Source organism: Amblyomma mixtum, chromosome 3 (genome assembly GCF_055824585.1).
Source record: "Amblyomma mixtum isolate Tamu chromosome 3, ASM5582458v1, whole genome shotgun sequence".
NCBI lineage: Eukaryota > Metazoa > Arthropoda > Arachnida > Ixodida > Ixodidae > Amblyomma > Amblyomma mixtum.
Window position 1 is genome coordinate 235,987,305 of NC_143014.1, and position 20,904 is coordinate 236,008,208.

The window sequence follows — 20,904 nt, forward strand, 5'->3', positions numbered from 1 at the left end:
TAATCTATGCAGACGATACTAACGTATTTTTTTCAGGGCAAGATAGTAATATTTTGCAAGCAGCCTCCAATAGTTGGTTATCCCAATTGTCTGTTTGGATAAAATCAAATAGGTTAGAACTTAATGTCAGGAAAACAAAGTACATACTGTTTAGAGCCAAAAATAAGGAAGTTCCGAACAACTTCCAAATTCACTTCGAGCAAGCTCCTATAACTCGTGTCAGCTCTACAATGTTCCTTGGAGTCATTTTTGAAGAACATTTACTCTGGACAGATCGTGTAAACTACGTTTGCACTAAAATGGCTCGCTCTGTTGGTATCCTAAATAAATTTCGCACAATACTGCCTCGAAAATTCAAACTACAAATTTATTTCTCTCTAGTCTTTTCGCATGTACAATATTGTTTGTTGATCTGGGGAACGACTACCTCAACCAATCTTGTGAAAGTACTTACTTTACAAAAAAGAGCTGTACGAGCGATTGATAACTTACATTACAGTGAGAGCACGGGTCCTTCCTTCCTCAACCATAGACTGCTAACCATCACGGCCGCTTACCACAAGAAGTTTGCTGTTTATATCAGAAACCTTATTAAAGGAAACTGGCAGACTTTCGAGAGCACATATTTAATTGCCCAAACAGCATACAGTCTTAGGCACCCTCAATACCATGCACCAAAATCTCGTACAAACTATGGGTTCCAAAAACTAACTCACATAATTCCTCATACATTAAACACCTATCCATACTTAACAGAATTGTCACTACAAAATATGTCCGAGGTCAGATTTAGGAAAACTGTTCATGAATATTTTTGTTATAGCTAGTTGTGGTGTGTTTTTACCTAATCAGTTTTTGTCTTTGTTATGTTTTGCTCTTAGTTTTGTTGTGCTTAGCTCTATGCATGACTGATCTGAGTTTCGTTGTCAATATATCCGCTGCTTTTCTAGTTTCTGTTACTTATGGAAACTTTGTACCATTGCCAAGTGCCACTTTGTTTTGTTTTTTTGTTTTTACATGGGGAGGGCAGGCCTCTGTCAGGCGCTACTAGGCGCCTTTAGCTTGCTCTCCCTTGTTTGCAGTCTCTGTAGTGGCCAAACAAAACCAATAAATGAAAATGAAAAATTACAAATCAAAAACCAAACTCTTGACCAATCTACATGAAAATTCTACTTCATATGAAATAAAGCAACATTTCTCACATTGCTGGGATCCATTGACACCGCACTACACACACACAGAAAAATACTGTGAGTGTATCGTGCTGGTAGTTCAGGATGAACATCTTAGAGCAGCCCGATTGTTAGGATAGACAAGGAAATGCTCCAGCTCATTTTATATCGCAGTTTACTGTGTTTTGTATTCCAACCAATTATTTGGCACATTTCAGGACAACCAGGTCACACTGCAAGTCACACCATTATGCACGTAGTTTAAATATGCTTGCTTTCTGGCATTTGTAATTTCCAGGTAGCAAACAGCATATATAAGACCAAGGTACAGTGTGGCAATGACACAGGCATCTTACATCCCTGTCAGACAGGCATTTCGAAGGCTCTCAAACTGATAGTCTATCACCTCACGCTGAGCGCTGCTACAAAGGCAGTTTTAATGGCCATTGAGTATACAGTCTATCGAGTCAAAGCAGTGTGGAACTCTTTAGCGAGATTTCAAGGGCCCTCGAGCATTGTACAAGGTTGCTAGCATTGTTTCGAGCGGCACCAAAACATGCTCTCATGCATGATATGTTCACAGTAGAAAAACGTGAACAAAGATTACCCTCCCAAATTTTAATGCAAGTACCAAACTTTAGCTTCTACAATGATTTAAAAATTGTGTCAGTCTGGTTTAAAGTGCATTACTTTCATACTCGGCATTGCAGAAGACTGAAACACCAGCAGTATTAGTATTCCCAGAGCACTACAAACTGCAACAGCAAATCACCTAAAACGGCAGTGCCTTTCAAGACAATGCAACTGACCTGCAATAATAACTCAAACCTCCTACGATCCCAAATAAGGCTGTTTCTGTGCCGATGCTGGAGAAGCTGCATGTGTGTGCGCACATGTTAGTCAAACACACTAATTTTTTTCGGCTGGTAAAGCCCTTTTGTAAAACCATGGTCAGTGTGGCCATTACCAGAGCATGGGAAATGATGGCCGGCACACGAAAGCACGCGGCGCTGCCACCCCAGTCCTGCCACGGTAGATCCCGAAGCGATCCAAAAGCTTCACTGCCCACACTGACCAACAGCCACTGCTGTCTCCATTTCACTTCACCCACAGCCGATTGTGCGGCAGTGACAGGCTCCCGAGGTTCCACTCGCTTTTCTCAGTGCTTGTTAAGCAAATCACTCGTGTATGCAATTAATGAGTGCGTCAAGATTCCTGCAGGAATGCACCGATTCGTAAATTGCAAGTATGTACACCCCAGCGTGTTTGTTTACAAAGCTAGTGTACAAGTGGCTGTATATTGCTCATTTGTACAGCATGAGACGCAAGGTAAGTTCACATTATCAAAAATGTTCTCTTCTGTTTCTCACCAGTTGTAGCTTTATTTGTTCACACACTGTAACAGTGCTGCAAGAAGCGTCAAGGATGTGACTTCCAACATTGGGATATTAGAGGATCTCCACTTCCCGCTAATTACATGTACATGCTTTATTCGATATGACCAGTACTTAATTTTAAATTGTTTAATCCAGAAGCATGCTTGGTGACCATTTGCATTAAATAAAGACTCCAAATTTGTTGCCCACAAGCAGCGCCGACAGCTGCCGGCTGCCTTCAGCATTAATCACCAGCCAAAGTCACATTGTCGCTACTTGCTCAATGTGCATGCGTCCTGTGATGTAAGCTGTCGTCGATTTAGGGGTAGTATTGCAGGAACCATACTAGACGGCCACATGCGACTGCCAAAAATTGCGAATGTGCTCTCCACTATAGCTGAAATTGCAGGCCTGAAACCTGCAGACTCGCTAGGCATACTCATCGCGGGAACGGGCCAGCGGGCCGGTGTTGCCTGAAACTTCTGACAAAGCTGATAGCTGATCAGTGTTGAAGTATGAACATATAAAGTATAGCCGCTTGTTTTGTTTCAGGTACAGACAAGTGCACCTATTCAGGTCATTGCCTCATTGAATGTGAAGCTTCGGCTCAGCCTCTGGTCTGCCGAAGACAGATCGAGTGACCATCCGCCGGTTGGTTTCATCGGTCGCAGGCTTTAGGCGATCACTGGTTGCGCTGGTATCGTCACCGGTATAATGTGAAAGATTGGTGCATCAATCAGCTAAGGCCTATACCGCCCAGCCCACCGAGTGCAACCATGCCTTAACTATGCCAATAAAAACATACATTAAGTTTATCATTTTAGCAGAGTAACACGTTCATGACACTCCCGCATGAGGGAGGACCACTACTTCATTTGTGCACAAAAGGAAGGAGACATGTCCTTTGACAGTGTAGCCTGCATTGCAGATGACACTCTGCCATCTATTGTGACATCACATGAGCAGTTCAATATGGTGGCCACTCTCAGTGGGAACAGCTTCCCGATCACAATTTCTATCGCATTTTTTTTTAAAATAAAGCGCCCCACGTACTAATACTTCCAGGAGTGGAATCAGACTTTCATATTATTCCCAGAAGCGCAAAACTGCCTTTCCTCAAAAACCAATTTACCAATATGTCGAATGACCCTGTCATAGCCCCTTCAAGTGCACCGGGATTTTGTTTCCAATTTCACTAATAATACTGATGTGGCTTCATTCCTCAGCACCTAACCACAACACTGCCATTTGAGAGTGCACAGCACTACTGCATGTAAACGCTGTTCTGGGCTGCTTTGCTGACTTGATGCCCGTTCAGCTGCCTGTATAGCAGCACTCAGGCCAACAGACCATCAGTTTGAAAGCCTGTGAAACACTCATGTGGCAGAGGCATTGTTTTATTTACAATTAAAAGTGTGATTCTGATTTCTAGGATTTAACAGCTTTAAGCTATGAAGAATGACGTAGCGGAAGACTCCAGATTAATTTAGACCACATGGGGTTGTTTAACATGCACTGATATTACAGAGCACAAGCGCATTCTGCACTGCTCCATTTCACCACAGACAGGATGTAACCTGGGCCCTCAGCTCAGCAGCATGGACCACTCAGCCACTGCGACAGGCTTACAATTCAAACTGAACTAAACGTGAACAGCTGGATGAGTTGGTTCTGAATTTGCATTATGAAACACTGTCTCAGTGCACAACAAACATGGATGAGGAAAGAGCGCACAACGCAAAGCATCAATTGATGTCTGGCATTTGTATTGTGTCCTCTTTCCTCGTCTGTGCTTTTTGTGTGCCAAAAATGTTTCATAATGCAAAAAAAAAACAATTACCACACTAAACCTTTCTGTACTAAATATTATTAAGCATACTGAGTGCAGCACTAATTCTGGGAACTACAGGTCTTCAAAAACAAGGCACTAATGAGTTTCAGAAGTAGTTCATCAGCTTACAAGTGCAATAGCTAACAGTTCATTCTGCTCCTCTTTTTGACAGCTGGCTAAGCGGTGGCTATCAACATGACTTCTTAGTCATAATTTAGCCATGCAGAGGTGCAGACTCACAGAATCTAGCAAAGAGGCCTTTACAATCGCTGATGAAGCTACCATCAATATGTCTGCAATAAGACTACTTATGGCAAGTGGTAACGACGACCACTGGGCAACGCATCCACTCCCCTCCGAGAGCTGGCTCGGCCTCAGCTTTTGCGAGCCGCGTCACCTCCGAGCTCCTGGCCACAGGCCAGTAGCACTCTTCTTTTGTCTCTGTGAGCCATCCGACAGGAATGACTGCTAGGCAGTCGTCCTCAAGAGGAAACTTCACCACAGCGAATGGTTTTGACATGCTGCACAGAGGAAACACGACAAAAGATTAATGGGGAAACAAGGATTTTTACCAGACACTGTCTGTGCCATACTCTACTGGCACTTGCCTGTTTGGGTGCCGAAAACTTCACACTACCATGACAACTGACAGGTACTCTTACAACCATCTCGTTCTACTTCGCAACGCACTTCTGAACTTTCATGAGTTGAGAGTTACAAGTGTCACGAGCGCCTGCAATTTGGGACTTATTTAAACAATATTTCTGTGCCTGCTGTCATGTGAACCAAATAACAGCCAGAAAGAGTGGCGTGCAACTTCACTGCATTGAACATCAAACTGAGTGCAGTCTACCAGGAGCATAGTGATGAAAAAAGAAACCAGTAAAACGCAAGATTGATCAAATGAGGAAGAGAGAAAACAAGCGCGTTCAATTAGCGAGCTCGAAACTAGCACTCGCTATATGTAGAGTCACACTGATCTAGACTTTGTAATACAAGGCTCTGAGTAGCGGGAAGGGACACACATAAATAAAAAGTACTCTCAATTTTTTTTCTGTAACCGATCACTGGCAGGAGCAGCATTACTTCCGGTAGTACAGAAGAATTGTGTTCATTCATCCTGTTCTTGTCGCATTTCTCTCATCGCACGGAGACTCGCAACGCAACAATGTCAACACTGCCATGGAAGCACAAGCACAACAAGGCATGCAGGCTGCGACTCTATGACGTCTGACATGCATGCCTGAACCAAGCGATTAGCGTCACAAAAGCAAAAATTGGCGATGAAAAACACTCAACTGCATCGCACGTGGCAACTGGTTGGTCATGGGGGGCGCCGCAGAGAACGGCTCCGGAAATTTCGACCACCTGGGGTTCTTTAGAGTGCATCGATATCGCGCACAGTACACGGGCCTCCAGAATTTCGTTTCCATCGAAATTCGACCGCCGCAGCCGGGATCGAACCCGCGTATTTCGAGTCAGCAGCCGAGCGCCGTAACCACGTGACGACTGTCATTGCGATCATGATCATAATATCTATACACGTACATAAATGTATGATGTGCCGTGAGAAACAAACCCTCTCAGAAGCAATGCGCCAACAAGATTTGCCGGGATAGTGCTTTCACCCTGATGAAGGAACACACAAACACACGCGACATTTAGAAGCGCTTCCCTTCGTGTACGTGTGTGTTACTTCATATTACCCCAACCCTTACACGCAGTTACACCTTGCAATGCGCCGCTGAGTTAATCAAAAGACAACTGCTGACAGAGGCCTACAGACAAGTTAGCTAAAGGGGCGACACAGGAGGCGTGCTCATTGTCCTCACTCTTGACAAGTTCACAAGTAAATATTAGCTGACAACTAACATGAAAGGGAAAAAAGGACAGAATGTATACTTACGCAAGCAGTGCCTTCTGGTTCCCCTCGGTGACTCACGCGTGCCGCCACCAAACTTTAAAAAGCTTGAAGAAATAAAAATTCACAAGCGCGCGCTGCCACTGCCAAACGTCCAAACCATGGTCCAAACGAAATGACCACAAGCTATGGATTGGGATTGGCTTGGAACGCACGTGGGAACGAGAGCGGATGCCTACGTTTATTCGTAAAGCGGTGGATAAATACACGTTTAGTTTCGGAAAATTTCTTTGAAGCTTAGTGTTGACAACACCGCCAAGAATAATTTTTATCAATTTTTTTACACTTCAATTTATTAATGAGCAAAACAAAGATGGAATGGCATGGCTACTTTTGACTACTTTCAGCTCAAGTTTTGGCTCCTTTTAAAATGTTCCCAACGGCAACCCTGCCCGCGAGTCATGCCGCGAGTACAGTGGCTGGAATTCACTGTACCGCGAGTGCTCGCGCTTGTTTTTCTTTTGTGGTGTGGAGGTGTTGGTCGTACTGCCTGTCTGCTGTCCCTTTGTGCGGCTGTTGCGGTCCTCGTCTTTCACCGCAAAGCTTCTGCATTTCGCCATGAATGCAAAGCAACGCAAGTACCGTATCGTTGAAAAAGAATACCGTGAGATCTTGCAAGATCTCGGTATTTCACAACGGCCGGTCGCATCTACGTCTTCAAGCTTGGATCAAGGCGGCAGGAAACGATCGCACTCTGAAACATCAGTCGACGTACGCACCCCCCAACTCTTGCTACCGTCCGAAGCAACCACGCGACGCAGAAGCGAAGTGCGCGCTGAAGACGCGTGATTGAAATCTATAACCGTAATCAATATGAAGACGATTAACCGATAGCGATTAATACGTCCCTATCGAAAAATCTCGTATATATGTGTCATATGTGTCTGATTCATACGAGATTATGGAATATCTCGTATGTGTCATATGACACATATGTGTCATATGTGTCTGGTTTACAATTATTGGGAAAGGAAAGGGAAGGGCTGGGGTGGAATTATAAGGCAATTAACAATAAAATAGCTTCCATTGAAGTTAGTAAACTAAAGAAAGTAAAAAAAAATTCGGACGCGAAAAAAAAACTACGCGTCGTTCCGGATTCGAACCACTGACCTAGAGATCTTCAGCTCACTACACTACCCACTACACCACACATGGCAATAACTGCTTTACATTTCGATGACAAGACTTATGCTAAATTCGACGGTTAGGTGCGAGGACAAATGTTTATTTTTAAGGTATAAGGAGCTGAACTACAGCCGATTTCACTTCCACTGATATTGTGGATCTTGATGTGCTCTGTGATAAGCACTGAAAGATCTGATATTTGTATGTATTTTAATTTTCACAGCGCCTGCACCATTGATCGTAGTACTCTCATTGCGCACATATTGTTAACTACAGTCGGAGCTCTTGCATGAAAATACCTGGCGTTATTAGCTCAACTAAGCCCAGAAGGCAACATTTGCCTTCTGGCTGAACGTTTGTCCAAGCACATTGGAAACGCCTAACGTCATACTGTTTGGATAGGCGCGGTTTACAACAGGAGGGCACAAGGAGAGAATCAAGGAGAAAAATATTTGAAACAGGCCAAGAGTTTTTTTTATGCGTTGGTTGGGCACTTGTTAATCACTTGTTCATCCCTTCTTTTCCGCGTGTTTCAAACAGCAAGGCCCACTCTATAAGAGGCACTCATCAGCGGCTATGTGTTTCGCACGAGATTGATGTAAGCTGATACGGTGCATATCGGAGCTCTTGTGTACGCACGAGTGTCGCGTGTCAGTTAAGGTATGCCACATATGTAATAAGTCCATACAAGTCACCTTTCCGTAGCACGTGAACTACTATATATGCAGCAGATGTGTTCATCTGTGACATTTGTGACGCGTATGAGCTCGTACGCAGCCTATACGCGTTCATACGAGACACATTAATTTGTGACACATATGAACTCGTATGAAGTATATGTGCTGATACGAGGCGCATTTGTCGACACATATGGCTCATATGGTGCCCATATGAGTAAAACGAGGCACATATGAACTCGTATGAAGCCTATATGTGTTCATATGAGGCACATATACTGACACATATAACTCATATGGGCTGCATACGAGGCAAAGGGAGAGAACGAGTACCGTGGAGGCGCAGTGCCTTCGCATTCTTCCAATTCGAGTTCCCGCAGACGATGTAACGTTTTTTTTCTTAAGCTATATGTATCTCTTATATAAGCGCATGGTCAGCGCTGTTCTATCATGGAGCAAACGCACGTTACTGTTTACCCATTCCTGCTTTAATGGAGTGCTCGACACGTTGCGCCATGCATATATGTTTTGGTGCTGTTCTGCAGGTATACCGCATTAACTGCGACGCCCAAGCACATCAAGGTACAGCGGATTTAACGTTAGAATCGAGAAGTTATTTTTATAAAATGCTATTTATAGTTTTTGAAATTCAGGCCTGAAAATCGGTGCTGCATATATATGTTTCTCCGACTCGCATTCTTTCATTGCACGACTGGACTTTTTACATTTACACAGAACGAAGACCACACCTTGAAGGGAGAAATAATCGCATGCATGCATGCAACTTTGCATATTTTAGTTTAAAAAACTGAGATTTAAAAAATCTCACAGGAGGTTATGCGGGTTTTTACGAAGATATCATTATCTGCGCCCCGAACTATATATGCTTATAAATAATTAACAATGTGCGAGCTATATATATATATATATATCGCGCCTATCGCCGCAATTGAGAAAACTAAGAAGTCACAATAGCAACTGCATGATGCTCCATAGTAGTCGGCACTTCAAAGTTGCGTTGCCTATTGCAGGAATTGGCCAGCTTCTAAATATGGCAAAGTCAATGCAGGGGAAACATTCGAGAAATTGGTCCAATACTGCCAACTTCTAAAAATGGCTGAGCCAAGGCGGGTGAAACGTCCGAGAAATAGGTCCAATACTACCAACTTCTAAAAATGGCTGAGCCAAGGCTGGGAGAACGTCTGAGAAACTGGTCCAATACTGCCAACTTCTAAAAATGGCTGAGCCAAGGCTGGGAGAACAAAGGCAACGCGGGGCCTTCACAGGGCTGTCGTTTGCCAACTCAGATCCTACATTGGACCGATGTCATGTGCTGCTTGGGTTGGTGTACACCCGAAAGGAATGGACACCACAGTACATGTCTCTAAAGCAACCTTCTAAGACAGCACCGTATTCACTACACGTGCGCCTCCTCCTCCGCCTCTGTACAGGCAGTGTGTGGACGGCCGAGCGCCTCCACCGTTATCGTGGTGCTCGCAGTGGATTGTGCGCGAACTGCTACAGCCATGACGTCAAACCAAGCGTATGTGAACCTTTTCGCTTATATATCCAGGCTTAACCACAGCTAAGCCACTGCCAATTTTTTTTGTCTTTCTTACTGCAAACAATATCTCACTTCGTAGGGCGAACGTTTCCTAGGGAGCGGTTAATATTTCCCGGCACCTGCTGAAATCGCCACGAGTGAAGCAGCAGCCTTGTGCGCGTATTTGGCTTGGTTTCAAGCGCACAATGATTGCGTCACTATCCTGTGGTCACATGCCTCGCAGTGCTAGGCCACTGCGCTTCGCTCATTTTGACATCAACTTTGTTGATGTCAAAGGATTTTTTGTACACAACGCTTCGGGCCTTTTCTTTAGGAGCGAGCCAGGAGGGTGAGCCAGGAGGCGTCCGGTGGTGGTAATGTACTTGAGTATTGTTCGCACCCCTTCCTTTCCGAGAATACGAGCCGAGGTTGTGCTGGCACCTTTTACGCATGGTCTGCATTCGCGTCTTTCACGCTGGCGTATGCTAGTGCTAGGCATAGAATGCTTAGCTTGTGTCTTTTTTGGCTTCAGGTGATACGTGGAATGAACAAACTGTAGTATCCTTTTCTTTGGAGGTCAGTAAAAAAATAGACGCCGTACTCGCTTTTACAACACCACGGAAAGCTGCGATCTGCACTCAACACAGCGCTGGATCCACATCGGCAGCTTCTTCAGTCCTCTATGTGTCGACGACCTCTTGACCAATCACGAGCGGCGGCGCGCCGCACGGTGTGCCCCGCGCCACAGGACGAATATTTCTGCTAAAAAGGGCAATTCGCGCTTGTTTTTGCCTTATTTGGATGCGATATTTCAGTATACAGCATGAAAAACTACCTATATTAAGCCGCTGCCAGCCTGATTTTCAAAAAAAGTGCTTCAGTCTCCCTTTAAGGCCCCGAAAGTTTTTTTTTTCTGGCCTTCCTACATGCAATATTTTCGCTGAAGCCGGGTAGAAAACGTAGTCAAAGTACGGGCGAAAAGGCTCCGGAAACATACTGCATTTTTGCGTGGAAGCAAACGTACGTTTCTTCAAGCTACTACATAAAAAATTACAACGCTTATATCTATTCAACTTTCTTTACTTTGCGATTACAGCAGCAAAATGCGCTCTATTTCGCAACAAAGGGCAACTGCGTAACACCGGGCGCAGCGCTGTTCATTCTGGATGAGACAGTTTGCAACATCCTCAGTGAAAACGCTGTCGTGGTGGCTAAAGCGACCGACGGGGAGGAGGGTTAATGCAACAACTGCCGGTTTGAAAGGCTGCCGTTGCTTCGCAGGGTGCGACGAGGAAGCCTAGATTAAAAGGCCGCAGAAGAGGCTGCGGCTGCAGAGTTCGCGGATGAAGCTTCGGAGGTGGCTTCAGAGAAGCCTGACGCCTACGAAGCTGGGGAATGGTTCGGCTCGGACAGCTGCACGGAGATGAGGGACAGCCTGGACTCAGGAACAGACACGATCAATACCTAATGGGACAGGGATTTCGACCTGTACATTGACGAGGACGATTGCGCAGACACCGAGGAGGAGCGGTCCCACCAGGGTATTTGCAGTGGTGGCTCCGACGGGGAGTCCTGAGTAGAGATGCTAAGGCCTGAAAAATACACTCCAATTTTGGAAAAAAAAAACGTTTTTTTTTTCGTTTTTTCCAGACGAGAAAAAATGGAAAGAAACATCGAAAATTTCACAATGCTATTTAAAGGTTTTATGATTGTTTGCTTTTTGTTTAGGTTTTTTGTTTTTCCATTGAAAATCATTACAGCGTGCGTCGTTGAACGATTGGAGAGCAGTCGTCATCGCCAGTGAAAGGTAGTGCTCTAAAACGTTCGTGCTGCGATTACGCGGGTTGAAGGGCAGGTCACATATAAGCTCCAGGCTTGACTTAAAGACACACTAATACTTGAACTCACGGTTGAAGTAGAACAAAATGGCTGCGAATTCCACAGGGCTAAACACATGGCATAAATAACATAGGCTGCTGTGCATGTAAGCGGTTTTAGCCAAATACAAGCCTAGCTTCTTGATTTCCAACGTAGCAGAGTACAAGACATCCGCGGAAATTTGGTCCGGGACAGGGGTCTTCAGCGAAGCACATGGCCCCATCTACCTGGTGGCAAAACCTTTGCACCAACCAGCCGCTAACTCGTCTGGCCTGCCGACTGCTGCAGATATTGGTCACGTTTCGGAAACGTCCATACAAGGATTGGCAACAGGCTTTCAGTGGAACGCGTTCGAAAGCGTGTGTATGTGCAGTCGAACCTAGCTGTGGACACAGCTTCAATCCATGCTGCTGCGTGTAGTGCCGCATCCAGCGACGGTGACTGAGTCCGATATGGAGTGACTTATAGATCAGAGTAAAGTTTCACAGGTTCTTTATCTTCCTCGCACCAGAGGTGCCCCGTCAGAGACGGTTTGTTCCAACTGGAAGACTGAAGCTTCTTTCTTCGCACCAGGGGTGCCCCGTCAGAGACGGTCTCTCGATGAGTCGAGACGCAGGGATAAAAAAGGGAATAACTGAAGATTTATATACAAATATTTACAAAATATACAAGTTAGATACAACGGCAAAAAGAGACAAAACATCAAAAAGGGTGGAACTGGCTAACACTAGGGGAGGCCCCTACTCTGCATAGCCGAAGATGCGTAGCATCTCACCTTAGCGCAGAACACCGGTTCCGGCTCCGGGGCCCGGTTTTAAAGCCTTAAAGGCCCGGCCCACATCTGGTAGCTTCCAATCATATTGCACTGCTCACATGATTGGTTTACCGAGAGCATGGTTAGCCCTGCAGCTTCCGTAGGGCAAAACGCACTTTCCACAAACACAAACGCACGGTCGTGCCAGCACGTGTGGAGTCGAACATTCTCTCCGCCACAAAATAAACATAAAAACAAACACAAATATGCATTCGTGCCAGCACATGCGCGAATCGGTACCGGGGGGCGGGGTGGACACCCGTACTTCTTGGCGCGTTCGCGAGCGGCCGCGTTCCAAATAGGAGACGCTTCGCTTTGAGCGCCCCCAGCCGCGTTCCGATGACCCCGCGTACACTACCGATCCCTTACACGCCCTTCCCAAGATTCTACAAAGGGCTCAAATGCCACTTTTAGAATTATAACAAAGGGATCGGTACGGGTCACAAAACCACCCTGTGGGTGACATACCGCAGCTACACTAGCACTGGCACAAACAAAACCAAAAGCAAAATAATGCCGATGGGCACCAACACAACATTACGCAAAATGCACACTCAAATACATACAGTGGCATGCCTGGCGTGCGCCGTAACACGGCGTCCATGAACCCAGTTCACTTGCATGCACACCCGCGTCCAGCTCGCCAACGAGCACACACACACCGACACTCGCAACTGGAGCGTTCACTGACACTCGTACGATGTCCTTAAGTGGCCACGTGAGCCTCCTTAGTCGCACCGAGCGTCCCTGTGTGCGTTTCGAGCCCCCACGTGTCTCAATCGACCCGATTAACACCTAATGGTCGCTATGCTCATTAGGCTGGCGCCACAGCGGGGCAAGAACTCAACAGCTGGTGCCCTCCAGGATCAAACACATCCCGGTCCTTGATGGGTCCAAACCCCTGATCACACAACGCACCTAAGGGCACGCTCTCTCCGGCGCGCCGGTACGAACCGCGTGCTGCGCAAGGAGCATATCCCTTGCCCCGTCTAACCATACCAATGCGGCCGGTCTCGCTGCGCTTGGTTTGGCGACCTGCAGCACGGAACGTAATGCTCCACGTACCGACTTTGAACATGAAAGCCGCGCACCTGCCTCCTGGCACTTCGCCTCGCTTAGAGCCGTTTGCCCCGTTCCTGCTCGGGCAAACACTGACGTTGCCGTTCTCTGCTGGATAGGCATTTGTCGGCTTCGTGGCACTGTCTAACTCCGAGGCTCCATGAGCTCCCTCGCACTCACTTGACCCGAGCTTGCTTTGCGGCAAGTTGCCACTCCTTTCCGGGTCCTCAAACGACCTGGCCGGACACACACCGAGTGCGTTCAACAACTACGCGGCGCTCGGTCCCGTCGGCTCATCAGGCCAACCTTCGTTCTTTGCCTCGGGTGGAAGGTTCCTGGCATCAATAGCGCTACGGGACAATTTATGCCCTATGCCCGACACAGTGTGCCGCTGCGGCAACGCTAGACTTCCTTCTTTCACTCGCTCGCCGATCTGGCGTCTGCCTTCACTGGTCGTTTCACGCTGGACCAACTGCTCTTTTTCGCAGCTTGCCTGAGACCGAGTTTTTATTCCTGACTTCGCGCCCTCGTCCCTGGTCTTATCTGGGGTAGAGATAACCTGTGCAGCTGGATCGTCGGGGTGCGCGTTCACCGCCTCTAACACCGCGACGCTGCGTTCCATCAGGATGCTTTCTTGAACTGCGACTCCAGCTTCGCAGAAATCTGGCTCACTTTTTACTTCTGCCTGGCTGTTTTCCTCACCTGTGCTTGACAGGCATATGCCTTTGCCTTCCAGCACTGGCGGCCTCTCCGCTCGGGACTCGGAGTTCTCCCTGGCTAGTTGACTAGCTCTCCTAGATTCTTTGAGCTTAGCCAGCTCGAGCTCTATCTGCTGGCGCCTTGCTTCCAACGCCTGCAAATCCGGAGGTTTTTCCTCGCATTGCGGCGCCTTTCCTCCATTCACTTTTGCAAGCTCAGCCTGATAATAAGCTAAGCGCGCCTTCCCCAATTCTACACGGTACCTCACATCAAGTGAGGGCCGGCATGGATAACTCGCCATACCGCCGTCTGGCCGTCTGTACCCCTCAACTGTCCTACCGGCTCGCACACATGAACAGGGACGCGAACAATGCGACGAAGGAAACTCACAGTTTCGATGCGTCGATCCGCATTGCCAGCTCCATGGCGTCGCAGTCCACCGCCACTTTCACAGGACGCTGCGATGAGCTGTCGCACGCCGCTGGTCCGCCGCCGGTGACCGTTAAGTTATCGACGCGCTGCTTTTCTGGACCGTATGAAGTCCCGCGTCGCTGGACTACTGCCGTTGTCCTTGCATCCTTGCCGCTGTCTCTCCGCAGGTCCTTTCTCGAACTCTGCTGTACCGTCGCCTTTCTCCCTGCGTTCAATCTTCTTCCTGCGCCGTCTTCCGATGGCCGCAGGATCCTCGTCGACTGCGCCAGTAAAGTTTCACAGGTTCTTTATCGTCCTCGCACCAGAGGTGCCCCGCCAGAGACGGTTGGTAACTCGAAGACTGAAGCTTATTTCTTCGCACCAGGGGTTCCCCGTCAGAGACGGTCTTGTGATCAGTTGAGATGCAGGGATAAAAAAGGAATAACTGAAGATTTATATACAAATATTTACAGAATATACAAGTCAGATACAACGGCAAAAAGACAAACATGAAAAAGGGTGGAACTGGCTAACACTAGGGGAGGCCCCTACTCGGCGTTGCCGAAGATGCGTAGCATCTCACCTTAGCGCAGAACCCCTTTTCCGGCTCCGGGGCCCGGTTTTAAAGCCTTAAAGGCCCGGCCCACATCTGGTAGCTTCCAATCATGTTGCACTGCTCACATGATTGGTTTACCGAGAGCATGGTCAGCCCTCCAGCTTCCGTAGGGCAAAACGCACTTTCCACAAACACAAACGCATGGTCGTGCCAGCACGTGTGGAGTCGAACATTCTCTCCGCCACACAATAAACATAAAAACAAACACAAATATGCATTCGTACCAGCACATGCGCGAATCGGTACCGGGGGGCGGGGTGGACACCTGTACTTCTTGGCGCGTTCGCGAGCGGCCGCGTTCCAAATAGGAGACGCTTCGCTTTGAGCGCCCCCAGCCGCGTTCCGATGACCCCGCGTACACTACCGATCCCTTACAATCAGTTTTCATGTTCCCTTTCTCGGTGCAATAGAACAAGAAGTTCGTTCCAAAAATATATTTATATCTCCATATTCGCCAGAAGTGCAAATCATTATCTTCTCGGTGCAATAGAACAAAGAGTTCGTTTCACAATATGACATCTATAACTGCATATTCGACTGAACTTCGGAGCATTATTACTGATCGTTGTGCCGTTGCAAATGAATCCGTTTTATGTCACGTTTCGCAAAATTTCCAATTTTGCATGAAAAAAAAACCCTGAAAAAAAAACCGTTCTTTTCATACCATTCAAAATTTCTTGAAATTTTGCATCTCTAGGCCTGAGTAGCTCCCGGAAGAAGAAGCGGGCGCCCCGCTCATCATGCCTGTGGTCCGAACAAGATCGGCGCCTCGCCCGGTTCCGTACCTGTCCACAGCCACCTTGTCGAGTGGGCTAACCCACGGCTACGCACGGCGTCTTTTGCTCAGAGTTCGCCCCTTTCGGGCATTGTGTTCTCACAGACTGGCCACGCTGGGATAAACGCGGGACTGAAAAAGAGAAAACATCAGTCGTTTGTATTTTTATTTGTTTTCATAGCACTAGGATGGAACTAGCTGCGCTGTTGTTTTGACACCGCAGAGACACTCTGTTAGCTTGGGGTTCTTTACGATATTGCACTGCTCCCACAGCTTAGCATTGTCAGTCGGTGCAGAAGGCCAAGCACTGCCATATGATCACTGCCAAATTTGTTTTCTTCGCCACGCAGCAGTTTATACCATAACTCCGGCAGTCATTGGAACGGTGTTGGGAAAGTTGCAGCGGCTGAACGGTGAGTGCCCTAAATGTTACTGAAGTGCAAATTCTTACATGCCATTTCAACACTTGACAAAAAAAGCGCGCAGAAAGCGAAGAAAGCGAAGACAAAAAAAAGGCACAAACAAGCACTCGTCTTTGTCATCGTCGTTTTCAGCGCGCATTGTTGTCAAGAATGGATTACGCCCGAATCCACGCTATGATGTAAGCATATTCCTTTTAAAACAGCGCTGAAATCTCACTTGCGTGCCCAAAGCTGTGGAGAGTGCCCTAAGCCCTTAACTGTAGCCCTTAACTTTGAGAGCGTCGTTGAAGCTAGCGCCGGCGTCCATACACCGGACGTCGAATCCTCAAAACTGTCTTGGTTAATGGTCTCTGACTTGCCGCCGCGTTGGCTACCGCACGATGAACCGTCGTGATTGCGACGAACCACCCTCGCGCACCAGTCACATATCGCCCTTTCCGAACAAACCACTGCCGGGATTTGGCGACTTATTCGGCGACCGGCGCTGGAGTACATAGCCCTGGTATCACTCAGCGTTTGGTCAACGTTGGGAGTTGCTCAATGCCCTTTTGGCTTTGTCAGTCGGGATCCGAGACACACTATTCACCATCAACATAATAATTATCCCCGCCGCCACCACCATGATAATTATCATTACTACCACCACCATCATCATCAGCCGAGTTGATTCGACTGCAGAAAAGTCCCCAAATTTCCCAGTTTGCCTGTCTTTCGTTTATTATGGTCACGTTACTCCCGGAAATTTCCCATGTCATTTCTTCAAACTTCAACTGAAATTTATTTATTCAGAACTCATTTCTACTCTCTCGTCAAGTGCGTTTTCTCTCGTCCCCTATGTGCGACATTATTCATTTTCTTTCCCGTACACGCTATGCAGTTCATAGCCTGATTAGCGATATTTATGTGATCCGTTAAGTTTTAGCCGGTAAGATGACGACTGATTAGGTACATAGGTTGTATACATTTCTTTCCAGGGATATCCTCAAGCAACATTTTACAATTTGGTAGTGGCGGCCAGATATCTCAGTCCACACCAACTTATTCAACTGCTCTCTCATGCCCTGAGTCTTCTTTGATTACTTGGCCAGAATGTGAAGAGTTCTTAACAACTCACAGTACCTTATTACGTGTTACAAAGTGTTGTTTCTTTGACAGACCTCAGAAGTGCTTTTATTGTAAACATACGAATTTTGAGGCCTGGCATTCTACTTTGCATGTTTAACCCCTACATCCGCATCATTCGGTGTAACTATTTATATGAGCTGCTTACCAGAATGACATAATAGACGTTAAGGAGGCTGCTGAGGTGTTGAAAGTTGATCGCCTCAATTGACTCTTTCCGCTTTAACGTTCTGAATATTTGTTAGGATCACACAGTGAACAACGGGGAGATTTTGTCCTTTCACTAACTTTACAAACTCCACGCCTGTGCCTCGATGTATCATGCGCCTCTAGCTGTCATCGTGGCAACAGAAAGAAGCACTGTAACAAGACTACATCTAGACTCCTCAATGATCCAGACGACGCCGGACACATTAAACAAGAAACAAGGCATACTTCATCATATCTAAGATGAAAGATGATGAGGAATCGTGAAGGCTATATAGGCCACTCCTCTTTCCGAGACAGTCTTATTGTGAACAACAGTCACCCATGGACCTGAAACGTCATTTTCGTTTGTTTTTGAAATTGTCAATTACGCTATTTGCGCCATGTTTTAGCGATAATGCGCTAATTATTATACGTGCCCTTAACAATAACAGCTCTCTGGCGGAAAAATGCTGCCGGAAATATGAAGGTGGAATTCAGTGCCATTCTCTCCGAGGATGCTGCAAAGTAACTTCAAAATTTCAGCTTTTAAACGAGTATAGCCCGTGGGCACGGTACATTGGCGCAATAGCAGTAAAAGTGTTAGCTGCTTCTCGTCCTCTATTTTCTTCAATCTTCTCCTATCCACAGAACTAAAGACGGAGTATTTCCGGGAACAGTGACTAAAGATTGCATGCACAGTTCAAGTACCCCTGCCGGAGGACGCGGTTAAGCAAATACGGGAGACTGGCGCGGTCTACATGGTCCTCCAGAGCCGGCGCCGACGTTAAGGATGGTGACACCTACCTTTCACTAGAAAGATGCCATTTTGGGTAGAAAACGCTTGGCAGACCTCTCCCATAGCCAAGAAGGATGTAAATTTTTCTCTCAATTAATAATTCTACGCCTGTCAGCTGTATTCGACAATTTCCTATCTGAAAGGGTCGAGGGCGCAGCAAGCCTTCAGGAATCATTCCGCGGCGGCGTAACATTGAGTCTCGAAAAAAAATGGCGCCCTAAAAAATACGCTGTAAGAAATGTGTGTGAAATTATAGTCCTTTTTGAGAAAATTTTCTGTTCTAATGCAAAGAATGTTTATTATACGCCATTGACAAAAATCCGTTCACGAAAAAAACAGTAATTTTCTATATTTTCGGAGCCGCTACCCGCCATACGACCGAACAACTGGTCACGCTGACATCTCCGTTGAAAAAAAAAAGAAATGATTCTGTTCAACTACTGCTGAACCTGGCTAGAGAGCGAAAGCTATGGCGTATAGGGCAACTATAGGCGGCTTGGTGTCTGTAACATTGAGTGCGTTCTGGGCACTGGATACGCAGCGCACAACCCTGCCACCCTGGCAGGCGGCAGATCGCGAGAGTTTGTTCACCCAATGAACGCTGCGGCCTACTGCAGCAGTGCGGCGTGTCTGCGACAACATTGTCAGCGCTAACGCACGCAGCCCACATCTCTCCTCTCATCACTCCACGTACCTATAAGCATGATTCAGGCGTCCACTGACCCAGGGAGCCAGTTATGCTCATTTTCTTTCCTTAAAATAATCGGAGTATAAAACGTTGTCAACGCCAACGCCACTGAACACAATGAACGCCGACTGAATATGGCTTCAGGGGCCCTATTCTGCACCGCTCTCAATATCGCTCTCAAGTTTGAGAGCGTGACGTCAAAATGACGACACCGCGAGATCCGAACCGCGGAATCAACCAATCAGCGGTGGCCAGTGAAGTATCTAGATCAGATTATCTAGGGGCTTTAGCGGCTAGTAGCAGGACTCTGTCCCGGCAGCATTTATTTGCACGGCAAGGGACCGTATGCTAACGTCTTGCTGTAAAGACGCAGTGAATAAAATGAATATTGTTTTATTTTGCTAACAAGGTGTCTTTTAAACTCAATAATTTGAAGAAAAACAGGAACCGTTTTTAGATTTGCAATTAAATTTGCTCTTCAGTCAATTTTTCTGCCGCAAGGGCGCGCTATTGACGAAAAAACGTCGGTTAGGTGGCGCGAACTGCCCCCCGATTCAAAGGATTCAGCCTTATTCATCCACCCACCCTTCATGCATCCACCCACATATGCATCCATCGTGCACATGGCAGCCACAAAGAAAAACAGCTGATTCCACGGCTGTGCAGCTTTTTTTGACACGTCGTCTAGAATCAAGGTAGTGACCGGATGTCCTAAGTGCGCGGAAAAATCTATTTTAGGGCAGTGATTACCGTGGGTCTGCAAAGATCGACTAGCAAGGAGCGCTCGTCTGGAAAATCACTATGTTGGTGTTCTTATAGTCGGGGGTACATTTGCATTTCTTGCAATGAAATGCACATTTAGCGAGAGGCTCTCCTTCTGATTTTCTTTTTTCGTAATCTTTTTCATGTTTACATTTGCAGTTTCTGCAGTGGACCGCCACGTGTGACAGGGGGTCTTTTTTTCTGGTGTTCTCATGTTCCATGAATCGCTTGTTGATGCATCTTCCTGTTTGGCCAATATATGTGCCGCCACACTAGAAGGGAATTCGGTATACTACCCCTACCTCGCAAGGTACATAAGGGCAAACATGGCGCACCTGACTAGCCCTTTTGTTTCCCTCCTGCCTCTGCCTTACCTGTTTGCACATCCTGCCTAATTTCTTCGGGGCAGAAAACACGACGTCAACGCCATATCTGCCTGAAACTTTTTTGAGCCCATGGCACATGCTGTGCGCATATGGAACCACTGCCGGTCTTTTATTTTTGTTTTCATTTCTTGCACTCGGCCGAGCCCCATACTTCACCTGCCTAAGCAACTTCTCCGCTGCACTTGAAATGAGGTGAGCTGGATAGCCATTCGCGCATAATCTGTTTGATTGAGCTGCAATGCTCTCGCCAATCATTTCATGGCAAGACTTCTTGAGTAAAGATTGCAGGGAAGACAAGATAATGCCTTCTTTTATAATGCCTTCTTTTATAACGTACCAACTTGCCCAAATTTCTGCTTTACTCAGGGGTTCATAATGTCCTATTGCAAACCAAGCTAGGTGTCAGTTATGGGGGCAATCATTGAGTGCTGCAACTTTCCTATAATGGAGCGGCCTGTATATTCTTCGAGCTGTAGAGCATTGCATTCCCAGTAATGGTATTGCATGATTTGTTATTGTACAACAAACTCTGCTCACACACCATCTTATCAGTGGACGCAACTTTGTCTATCAGTAAGGATTTCCCAGTCATTCAGCATTCACTGTGGCCAGTGCACCTTACAATATTTATTATGAATTTTT